We start from the raw sequence: 12,313 nt of genomic DNA on the forward strand, positions 1-12,313 counted from the left end.
GGAGATAGGAACAACACTACTAAAACAAGGAGCATGGAAAGGAGAGGAGAGAGGAAAAACACTACTAAAACAAGGAGAATTGAAAGGGAAGAGCAACAACACTACTAAAACAAGGAGAATGGAAAGGAGAGGAGAGAGGAAAAACACTACTAAAACAAGGAGATGGAAAGGAGAGGAGAGAGGGACAACACTACTAAAACAAGGAGGAGGGAAAGGAGAGAGGAATAACACTACTTTAACAAGGAGAATGTAAAGGAGAGGAGAGTGAAAAACACTACTAAAACAAGGAGGACGGAAAGGAGAGGAGAGAGGAACAACACTAATAAAACAAGGACAAAGGAATGGAGTGGAGAGAGGAACAACACTACTAAAACAAGGAGGAGGGGAAAAGAGAGGACAAACACTACTAAAACAAGGAGAAAGGAAACGAGAGGAGAGAGGACCAACACTATTAAAACAAGTAGAAGGAAAGGAGAGGAGAGAGGAACAACAATACTAAAATAAGGAGAAAGGAGAGGAGAGAGGATAACACTACTAAAACAAGGAGAAATGAAAGGAGGAGATAGGAACAACACTACTAAAACAAGGAGCATGGAAAGGAGAGGAGAGAGGAAAAACACTACTAAAACAAGGAGAATTGAAAGGGAAGAGCAACAACACTACTAAAACAAGGAGAATGGAAAGGAGAGGAGAGAGGAAAAACACTACTAAAACAAGGAGATGGAAAGGAGAGGAGAGAGGGACAACACTACTAAAACAAGGAGGAGGGAAAGGAGAGAGGAATAACACTACTTTAACAAGGAGAATGTAAAGGAGAGGAGAGTGAAAAACACTACTAAAACAAGGAGGACGGAAAGGAGAGGAGAGAGGAACAACACTAATAAAACAAGGACAAAGGAATGGAGTGGAGAGAGGAAAAGAGAGGACAAACACTACTAAAACAAGGAGAAAGGAAACGAGAGGAGAGAGGACCAACACTATTAAAACAAGTAGAAGGAAAGGAGAGGAGAGAGGAACAACAATACTAAAACAAGGAGAAAGGAAAGGAGAGAGGAACAACACTACTAAAACAAGGAGAATGTAAAGTAGGGGAGAGAGGAAAAACACTACTAAAACAAGAAGAAAGGAAAGGAGAGAGGAACAACACTACTAAAACAAGGAGAAAGAAAAGGAGAGGAGAGAGGAACAACACTACTAAAACAAGGAGAAATGAAAGGAGAGAGGAACAACAATACTAAAACAAGGAGAAAGAAAAGGAGAGGAGAGAGGAACAACACTACTAAAACAAGGAGAAAGTAAAGGAGAGGAGAGAGGACAACACTACTAAAACCAGGAGGATGGAAAGGAGAGAGGATAACACTACTAAAACAATGAGAAATGAAAGGAGGAGATAGGAACAACACTACTAAAACAAGGAGAAAGGAAAGTAGAGAGGAACAACACTAATAAAACAAGGAGAATGGAAAGGAGAGGAGAGAGGAAAAACACTACTAAAACAAGGAGAATGGAAAGGGAAGAGCAACAACACTACTAAAACAAGGAGAATGGAAAGGAGAGGAGAGAGGAAAAAACACAACTAAAACAAGGAGAAAGGAAAGGAGAGGAGAGAGGAAAACACTACTGGAACAAGGAGAAGGGCAAGGAGTAGAGAGGAACAACACTACTAAAAAAAGGAGAATGGAAAGTAGAGGAGAGAGGAACAACACTACTAACACAAGGAGAAGGGAAAGGAGGAGAGGATCAACACTACTATAACAAGGACAAAGGAAAGGAGAGAGGAACAACACTACTAAAACAAAGAGAATGGAAATGAGGAGAGAGGAACAACAGTACTAAATCAAGGAGGAAGGAGAGGAGGAGAGAGGAAAAAACACTACTAAAACAAGGAGAAAGGAAAGGAGGAGAGAGTAACAACACTACTAAAACAAGGAGGAGGGAGAGGAGGGGAGAGGAACAACAATACTGAAACAAGGAGAAAGGAAAGAGAGGAGAGAGGAACAACACTACTAAAACAAGGAAAAATGAAAGGAGGAGAGAGTAACAACACTACTAAAACAAGGAGAAAGGAAAGGAGAGGAGAAAGGAACAACACTACTAAAACAAGGAGAAATGGAAAGAAGGAGAGAAAAGAACAACACTACTAAAACAAGGAGGAAGAAAAGGAGATAGGCACTACACTACTAAAACAAGGAGAAAGGAAAGGAGAGAGGAACAACACTTCTAAAACCAGGAGCAGGAAATGAGAAGAGAGAGGAAAAACACTACTAAAACAAGGAGAAAGGAAAGTAGAGAGGAACTACAGTACTAAAACAAGGAGAAAGGAAAGGAGAGAGGAACAACACTACTAAAAAAATGGAGAAATGAAAGGAGAGAGGAACAACACTACTAAAACAAGGAGCAATGAAAGGAGGAGAGAGTAACAACACTACTAAAACAAGGAGGAAGGAGAGGAGGGGAGAGGAAAAACAACACTGAAACAAGGAGAAAGGAAAGAAGAGGAGAGAGGAACAACACTACTAAAACAAGGAGAAATGGAAAGAAGGAGAGATAGGAACAACACTACTAAAACAAGGAGGAAGGAAAGGAGATAGGCACAACACTACTAAAACAAGGGGGAAGGAAAGGAGAGAGGAACAACACTTCTATAACAAGGAGCAGGAAAGGAGAGAGGAACAACACTACTAAAACAAGGAGAAATGAAAGGAGAGAGGAAAAAAACACTACTAAAACAAGGAGGAAGGAAAGGAGAGAGGAACAACCCTACTAAAACAAGGAGGAGGAAAGGAGGGATGAACAGCACTACTAAAACAAGGAGAAGGAAAGGAGAGAGGAACAACACTACTAAAACAAGGAGAATGTAAAGTAGAGGAGAGAGGAACAACACTACTAAAACAAGGAGGAAGGAGAGGAGGAAAGAGGAACAACACTATTAAAACAAGGAGGAAGGAAAGGGGAGAGGAACAACACTACTAAAACAAGGAGAAGGAATGGGGAGAGGAACAACACTACTAAAACAAGGAGAAAGGAAAGGAGAGAGGAACAACACTACTAAAACAAGGAGAAATGAAAGGAGGAGAGAGTAACAACACTACTAAAACAAGGAGGAAGGAGAGGAGGGGAGAGGAAAAACAACACTGAAACAAGGAGAAAGGAAAGGAGAGGAGAGAGGAACAACACTACTAAAACAAGGAGAAAAGGAAAGAAGGATAGATAGGAACAACACTACTAAAACAAGGAGGAAGGAAAGGAGATAGGCACAACACTACTAAAACAAGGGGGAAGGAAAGGAGAGAGGAACAACACTTCTATAACAAGGAGCAGGAAAGGAGAAGAGAGAGGAAAAACACTACTAAAACAAGGAGAAAGGAAAGTAGAGAGGAACTACAGTACTAAAACAAGGAGAAAGGAAAGGTGAGAGGAACAACACTAACACTACTAAAACAAGGAGGAAGGAAAGGAGAGAGGAACAACCCTACTAAAACAAGGAGGAGGAAAGGAGGGAGGAACAACACTACTAAAACAAGGAGAAGGAAAGGAGAGAGGAACAACACTACTAAAACAAGGAGAATGTAAAGTAGAGGAGAGAGGAACAACACTACTAAAACAAGGAGGAAGGAGAGGAGGAAAGAGGAACAACACTATTAAAACAAGGAGGAAGGAAAGGGGAGAGGAACAACACTACTAAAACAAGGAGAAGGAATGGAGAGAGGAACAACACTACTAAAACAAGGAGAAAGGAAAGGTGAGAGGGACAACACTTCTAAAACAAGTAGAAGGAAAGGAGAGGAGAGAGGATCAACAATACTAAAACAAGGAGGAAGGAAAGGGAAAAGGAAAACACTACTAAAACAAGGAGAAAGGAAAGGAGAGAGGAACAACACTTCTAAAACAAGTAGAATGAAAGGAGAGGAGAGAGGAACAACAATACCACAACAAGGAGGAAGGAAAGGGGAAAGGAACAACACTACTAAAACAAGGAGAAAGGAAAGGAGAGAGGAACAACACTACTAAAACAAGGAGAAAGGAAAGTAGGAGAGGGGAACAACACTACTAAAACAAGGAGGAAGGAGAGGAGGAGAGACGAACAACACTACAAAAACAAGGGGGAAGGAAAGGAGAGGAGAGAGGAAAAACACTACTAAAACAAGGAGAAAGGAAAGGAGAGAGGAACAACACTACTAAAACAAGGAGAAATGAAAGGAGGAGAGAGTAACAACACTACTAAAACAAGGAGGAAGGAGAGGAGGGGAGAGGAAAAACAACACTGAAACAAGGAGAAAGGAAAGGAGAGGAGAGAGGAACAACACTACTAAAACAAGGAGAAATGGAAAGAAGGATAGATAGGAACAACACTACTAAAACAAGGAGGAAGGAAAGGAGATAGGCACAACACTACTAAAACAAGGGGGAAGGAAAGGAGAGAGGAACAACACTTCTATAACAAGGAGCAGGAAAGGAGAAGAGAGAGGAAAAACACTACTAAAACAAGGAGAAAGGAAAGTAGAGAGGAACTACAGTACTAAAACAAGGAGAAAGGAAAGGTGAGAGGAACAACACTAACACTACTAAAACAAGGAGGAAGGAAAGGAGAGAGGAACAACCCTACTAAAACAAGGAGGAGGAAAGGAGGGAGGAACAACACTACTAAAACAAGGAGAAGGAAAGGAGAGAGGAACAACACTACTAAAACAAGGAGAATGTAAAGTAGAGGAGAGAGGAACAACACTACTAAAACAAGGAGGAAGGAGAGGAGGAAAGAGGAACAACACTATTAAAACAAGGAGGAAGGAAAGGGGAGAGGAACAACACTACTAAAACAAGGAGAAGGAATGGAGAGAGGAACAACACTACTAAAACAAGGAGAAAGGAAAGGTGAGAGGGACAACACTTCTAAAACAAGTAGAAGGAAAGGAGAGGAGAGAGGATCAACAATACTAAAACAAGGAGGAAGGAAAGGGAAAAGGAAAACACTACTAAAACAAGGAGAAAGGAAAGGAGAGAGGAACAACACTTCTAAAACAAGTAGAATGAAAGGAGAGGAGAGAGGAACAACAATACCACAACAAGGAGGAAGGAAAGGGGAAAGGAACAACACTACTAAAACAAGGAGAAAGGAAAGGAGAGAGGAACAACACTACTAAAACAAGGAGAAAGGAAAGTAGGAGAGGGGAACAACACTACTAAAACAAGGAGGAAGGAGAGGAGGAGAGACGAACAACACTACAAAAACAAGGGGGAAGGAAAGGAGAGGAGAGAGGAAAAACACTACTAAAACAAGGAGAAAGGAAAGGAGAGGAGAGAGGTACAACAATACTATGTTGTCCATCTCTTCCTCTGTCATCACTATATGGTCCTTCTCTTCCTCTCTCTCATCACTATATTGTCCATCTCTTCATCTCTCTCATCACTATATTGTCCATCTCTTCCTCTCTCTCATCACTATATTGTCCATCTCTTCCTCTCTAATCTATATATTGTCTATCTCATCCTCTCTCATGACTATATTGTCCATCCCTTCCTCTCTCTCATCACTATATTGTCCATCTCTTCCTCTCTCTCATCACTATATTGTCCATCTATTCCTCTCTGATCACTATATTGTCCATCTATTCCTCTCTCATCAATATATTGTCCATCTCTTCCGCTCTCTCATCACTATATTGTCCATCTCTTCCTCTCTCTCATCACTATATTGTCCATATCTTTCTCTCTCTCATCACTATATTGTCCATCTCTTCCTCTCTCTCATCACTATATTGTCCATCTCTTCCTCTCTCTCATCACTATACTGTCCATCTCTTATTCTCTCTCATCACTATATTGTCCATCTCCTCCTGTCTCTCATCACTATATTTTCCATCTCTTCCTCTGTCATCACTATATTGTCCATCTCTTCCTCTCTCGTCACTATATTTTCCATCTCTTCCTCTCTCATCACTATATTGTCCATCTCTTCCTCTCTCTCATAACTATATTGTCCATCTCTTCTTCTCTCTCATCACTATATTGTCCATCTCTTCCTCTCTCTCATCACTGTATTGTCCATCTCTAAATCTCTCTCAACACTATATTGTCCATCTCTTCCTCTCTCTCATCACTATATTGTCCATCTCTTCCTCTCTCTCATCACTATATTGTCCATCTCTTCCTCTCTCAACACTATATTGTCCATCTCTAATTCTCTCTCAACACTATATTGTCCATCTCTTCCTCTCTCTCATCACTATATTGTCCATCTCTTCCTCTCTCTCATCACTACATTGTCCATCTATTCCTCTCTCATCACTATATTGTCCATCTCTTCCTCTCTCTCATCACTATATTGTCCATCTCTTCCTCTCTTATCACTGTATTGTCCATCTCTTCCTCTCTCTCATCACTATATTGTCCATCTCTTCCTCTCTCTCATCACTACATTGTCCATCTCTTCCTCTCTCATCACTATATTTTTGATCTCTTCCTCTCTCATCACTATATTGTCCATATCTTCCTCTCTCATCACTATATTGTCCATTTCTTCCTCTCTCTCATCACTATATTGTCCATCTCTTCCTCTCTCTCATCACTATATTGTCCATCTCTTCTTCTCTCTCATCACTATATTGTCCATCTCCTCCTGTCTCTCATCACTATATTTTCCATCTCTTCCTCTGTCATCACTATATTGTCCATCTCTTCCACTCTCGTCACTATATTTTCCATCTCTTCCTCTCTCATCACTATATTGTCCATCTCTTCCTCTCTCTCATCACTATATTGTCCATCTCTTCTTCTCTCTCATCACTATATTGTCCATCTCTTCCTCTCTCATCACTGTATTGTCCATCTCTAAATCTCTCTCAACACTATATTGTCCATCTCTTCCTCTCTCTCATCGCTATATTTACATTTACATTTTTAGTCATTTAGCAGACGCTCTTATCCAGAGCGACTTACAGTTAGTGAATACATCTTTCTTTATACTGGCCCCCCGTGGGAATCGAACCCGCAACCCTGGCGTTGCAAACACCATGCTCTATCAACTGAGCTACATCCCTGCCGGCCATTCCCTCCCCTACCCTGGACGACGCTGGGCCAATTGTGCGCCGCCCATGAGTCTCCCGGTCACGGCCGGCTGCGACAGAGCCTGGATTCGAACCAGGATCTCTAGTGGCACAGTTAGCACTGCGATGCAGTGCCTTAGACCACTGCGCCACTCAGGAGCTATATTGTCCATCTCTTCCTCTCTCTCATCACTATATTGTCCATCTCTTCCTCTCTTATCACTGTATTGTCCATCTCTTCCTCTCTCTCATCACTATATTGTCCATCTCTTCCTCTCTCTCAACACTATATTGTCCATCTCTTCCTCTCTCTCATCACTATATTGTCCATCTCTTCCTCTCTCATCACTATGTTGTCCATCTCTTCCTCTCTCTCAATAATATATATTGTCCATCTCTTCCTCTCTCTCATCACTATATTGTCCATCTCTTCCTCTCTCATCACTATATTGTCCATCTCTTCCTCTCTCTCATCACTATATTGTCCATCTCTTCATCTCTCATCACTATATTGTCCATCTCTTCCTCTCTCTCATCACTATATTGTCCATCTCTTCCTCTCTCATCACTATATTTTCCATCTCTTCCTCTCTCTCATCACTATATTGTCCATCTCTTCCTCTCTCTCATCACTATATTGTCCATCTCTTCCTCTCTCATCACTACATTGTCCATCTCTTCCTCTCTCTCATACTATATTGTCCATCTCTTCCTCTCTCATCATTATATTGTCCATCTCTTCCTCTCTCATCACTATATTGTCCATCTCTTCCTCTCTCTCATCACTATATTGTCCATTTCTTCATCTCTCATCACTATATTGTCCATCTCTTCCTCTCTCTCATCACTATATTGTCCATCTCTTCCTTTCTCATCACTATATTGTCCATCTCTTCCACACTCTCATCACTATATTGTCCATCTATTCCTCTCTCATCACTATATTGTCCATCTCTTCCTCTCTCTCATCACTATATTGTCCATCTCTTCTTCTCTCTCATCACTATATTGTCCATCTCTTCCTCTCTCTCATACTATATTGTCCATCTCTTCCTCTCTCATCACTATATTGTCCATCTCTTCCTCTCTCATCACTATATTGTCCATCTCTTCCTCTCTCATCACTATATTTTCCATCTCTTCCTCTCTCTCTCATCACTATATTGTCCATCTCTTCCTCTCGCTCATCACTATATTGTCCATCTCTTCCTCTCTCATCACTATATTGTCCATCTCTTCCTCTCTCTCATCACTATATTGTCCATCTCTTCCTCTCTCATCACTAAATTGTCCATCTCTTCCTCTCTCTCATCACTATATTGTCCATCTCTTCCTCTCTCATCACTATATTGTCCATCTCTTCCTCTCTCATCACTACATTGTCCATCTATTCCTCTCTCTCATCACTATATTGTCCATCTCTTCCTCTCTCATCACTATATTGTCCATCTCTTCCTCTCTCTCATCAATATATTGTCCATCTCTTCCTCTCTCTCTTCACTATATTGTCCATCTCTTCCTCTCTCATCACTATATTGTCCATCTCTTCCTCTCTCATCACTATATTGTCCATCTATTCCTCTGTCATCACTATATTGTCCATCTCTTCCTCTCTCTCATCACTATATTGTCCATCTCTTCCTCTCTCATCACTATATTGTCCATCTCTTCCTCTCTCATCACTACATTGTCCATCTATTCCTCTCTCATCACTATATTGTCCATCTCTTCCTCTCTCTCATCACTATATTGTCCATCTCTTCCTCTCTCATCACTATATTGTCCATCTCTTCCTCTCTCATCACTATATTGTCCATCTCTTCCTCTCTCATCACTACATTGTCCATCTATTCCTCTCTCTCATCACTATATTGTCCACCTCTTTCTCTCTCATCACTATATTGTCCATCTCTTCCTCTCTCATCACTATATTGTCCATCTCTTCCTCTCTCATCACTATATTGTCCATCTATTCCTCTCTCATCACTATATTGTCCATCTCTTCCTCTCTCATCACTACATTGTCCATCTATTCCTCTCTCATCACTATATTGTCCATCTCTTCCTCTCTCTCATCACTATATTGTCCATCTCTTCATCTCTCTCATCACTATATTGTCCATCTCTTCCTCTCTCATCACTATATTGTCCATCTCTTCCTCTCTCTCATCACTATATTGTCCATCTCTTCCTCTCTCATCACTACATTGTCCATCTATTCCTCTCTCATCACTATATTGTCCATCTCTTCCTCTCTCTCATCACTATATTGTCCATCTCTTCCTCTCTCATCACTATATTGTCCATCTCTTCCTCTCTCATCACTATATTGTCCATCTCTTCCTCTCTCATCACTAAATTGTCCATCTCTTCCTCTCTCATCACTATATTGTCCATCTCTTCCTCTCTCTCAATAATATATATTGTCCATCTCTTCCTCTCTCTCATCACTATGTTGTCCATCTCTTCCTCTCTCATCACTATATTGTCCATCTCTTCCTCTCTCATCACTACATTGTCCATCTATTCCTCTCTCATCACTATATTGTCCATCTCTTCCTCTCTCTCATCACTATATTGTCCATCTCTTCCTCTCTCATCACTATATTGTCCAACCTTTCCTCTCTCTTGTCACTATATTGTCAATCTCTTCCTCTCTCTCATCACTATATTGTCCATATCTTCCTCTCTAATCACTATGTTGTCCATCTCTTCCTCTCTCTCAATAATATATATTGTCCATCTCTTCCTCTCTCTCATCACTATATTGTCCATCTCTTCCTCTCTCATCACTATATTTTCCATCTCTTCCTCTCTCTCATCACTATATTGTCCATCTCTTCCTCTCTCTCATCACTATATTGTCCATCTCTTCCTCTCTCATCACTATATTGTCCATCTCTTCCTCTCTCTCATCAATATATTGTCCATCTCTTCCTCTCTCTCTTCACTATATTGTCCATCTCTTCCTCTCTCATCACTATATTGTCCATCTCTTCCTCTCTCATCACTACATTGTCCATCTATTCCTCTCTCTCATCACTATATTGTCCATCTCTTCCTCTCTCATCACTACATTGTCCATCTCTTCCTCTCTCATCACTATATTGTCCATCTCTTCCTCTCTCATCACTATATTGTCCATCTATTCCTCTCTCATCACTATATTGTCCATCTCTTCCTCTCTCTCATCACTATATTGTCCATCTCTTCCTCTCTCATCACTATATTGTCCATCTCTTCCTCTCTCATCACTATATTGTCCATCTCTTCCTCTCTCATCACTACATTGTCCATCTATTCCTCTCTCATCACTATATTGTCCATCTCTTCCTCTCTCTCATCACTATATTGTCCATCTCTTCCTCTCTCATCACTACATTGTCCATCTATTCCTCTCTCTCATCACTATATTGTCCATCTCTTCCTCTCTCATCACTATATTGTCCATCTCTTCCTCTCTCATCACTATATTGTCCATATCTTCCTCTCTCATCACTATATTGTCCATCTCTTCCTCTCTCATCACTACATTGTCCATCTATTCCTCTCTCATCACTATATTGTCCATCTCTTCCTCTCTCATCACTACATTGTCCATCTATTCCTCTCTCATCACTATATTGTCCATCTCTTCCTCTCTCTCATCACTATATTGTCCATCTCTTCCTCTAAATATGCCTCCTAAACACTGTTCCTAAATCAGTCTATCCCTCCTAAACACTGTTCCTAAATCAATATGCCTCCTAAACACTGTTCCTAAATCAATATGCCTCCTAAACACAGTTCCTGAATCACTATGCCTCCTAAACACTGTTCCTAAATCAGTCTCTCCCTTCTAATCAATTTTCCTAAATCAATATGCCTCCTAAACACTGTTCCTGAATCAGTTTCTCCATCCTAATCACTGTTCCTAAATCACTCTCCCTCCTAAACACTGTTCCTAAATCAGTTTATCCCTCCTAATCACTGTTCCTAAATCACTCTCCCTCCTAAACACTGTTCCTAAATCAGTTTGTCCCTCCTAGTCACTGTTCCTAAATCACTCTCCCTCCTAATCACTGTTCCTAAATCACTCTCCCTCCTAAACACTGTTCCTAAATCACTCTCCTTCCTAAACACTGTTCCTAAATCACTCTCCCTCCTAAATACTGTTCCTAAATCACTCTCCCTCCTAAACACTGTTCCTAAATCAATATGCCTCCTAAACACTGCACTTCAATCAGTCCAGTCCACCCTCCTAATCACTGTTCCTAAATCCGTTTCTCCCTCCTAATCACTGCACTTCAATCAGTCTCTCCCTCCTAATCTCTGTTCCTAAATCAGTATCTCCCTTCTAAACACCGTTCCTAAATACCTATGCCTCCTAAACACTGTTCCTAATTCACTCTCCCTCCTAAACACTGTTCCTAAATCAGTCTCTCCCTCCTTCTCTAGTGTCATAAACATCTGCTATTAACCTGAATAAGACCTGGGAGAAGAGTGGTCACTGCTGGGCTATTAGTTCAACAGCAAATACCTTCAAATGGACACAGTCACACTGACCCTTCATATGGATGCAGTCACACTGACCCTTCATATGGATACAGTCACACTGACCCTTCATATGGATACAGTTACACTGACCCTTCATATGGATACAGTCACTTTGACCCTTCATATGGTTACAGTCACACTGACCCTTCATATGGATACAGTCACACTGACCCTTCATATGGATACAGTCACACTGACACTTCATATGGATACAGTCACACTGACCCGTCATATGGATACAGTCACACTGACCCTTCATATGGATACAGTCACACTGACCCTTCATATGGATACAGTCACACTGACACTTCATATGGATACAGTCACACTGACCCGTCATATGGATACAGTCACACTGACCCTTCATATGGATACAGTCACACTGACCCTTCATATGGATACAGTCACACTGACCCTTCATATGGATACAGTCACACTGACCCTTCATATGGATACAGTCACACTGACACTTCATATGGATACAGTCACACTGACCCTTCATATGGATACAGTCACACTGACTCTTCATATGGATACAGTCACACTGACCCTTCATATGGATACAGTCACACTGACCCTTCATACGGATACAGTCACACTTACCCTTCATATGGATACAGTCACACTGACACTTCATATGGATACAGTCACACTGACACTTCATATGGATACAGTCACACTGACCCTTCATATGGATACAGTCACAGTGACCCTTCATATGGATACAGTCACAC

This window comes from Coregonus lavaretus, assembly GCF_964263955.1.
Source record: "Coregonus lavaretus genome assembly, chromosome: 3".
Lineage (NCBI taxonomy): Eukaryota > Metazoa > Chordata > Actinopteri > Salmoniformes > Salmonidae > Coregonus > Coregonus lavaretus.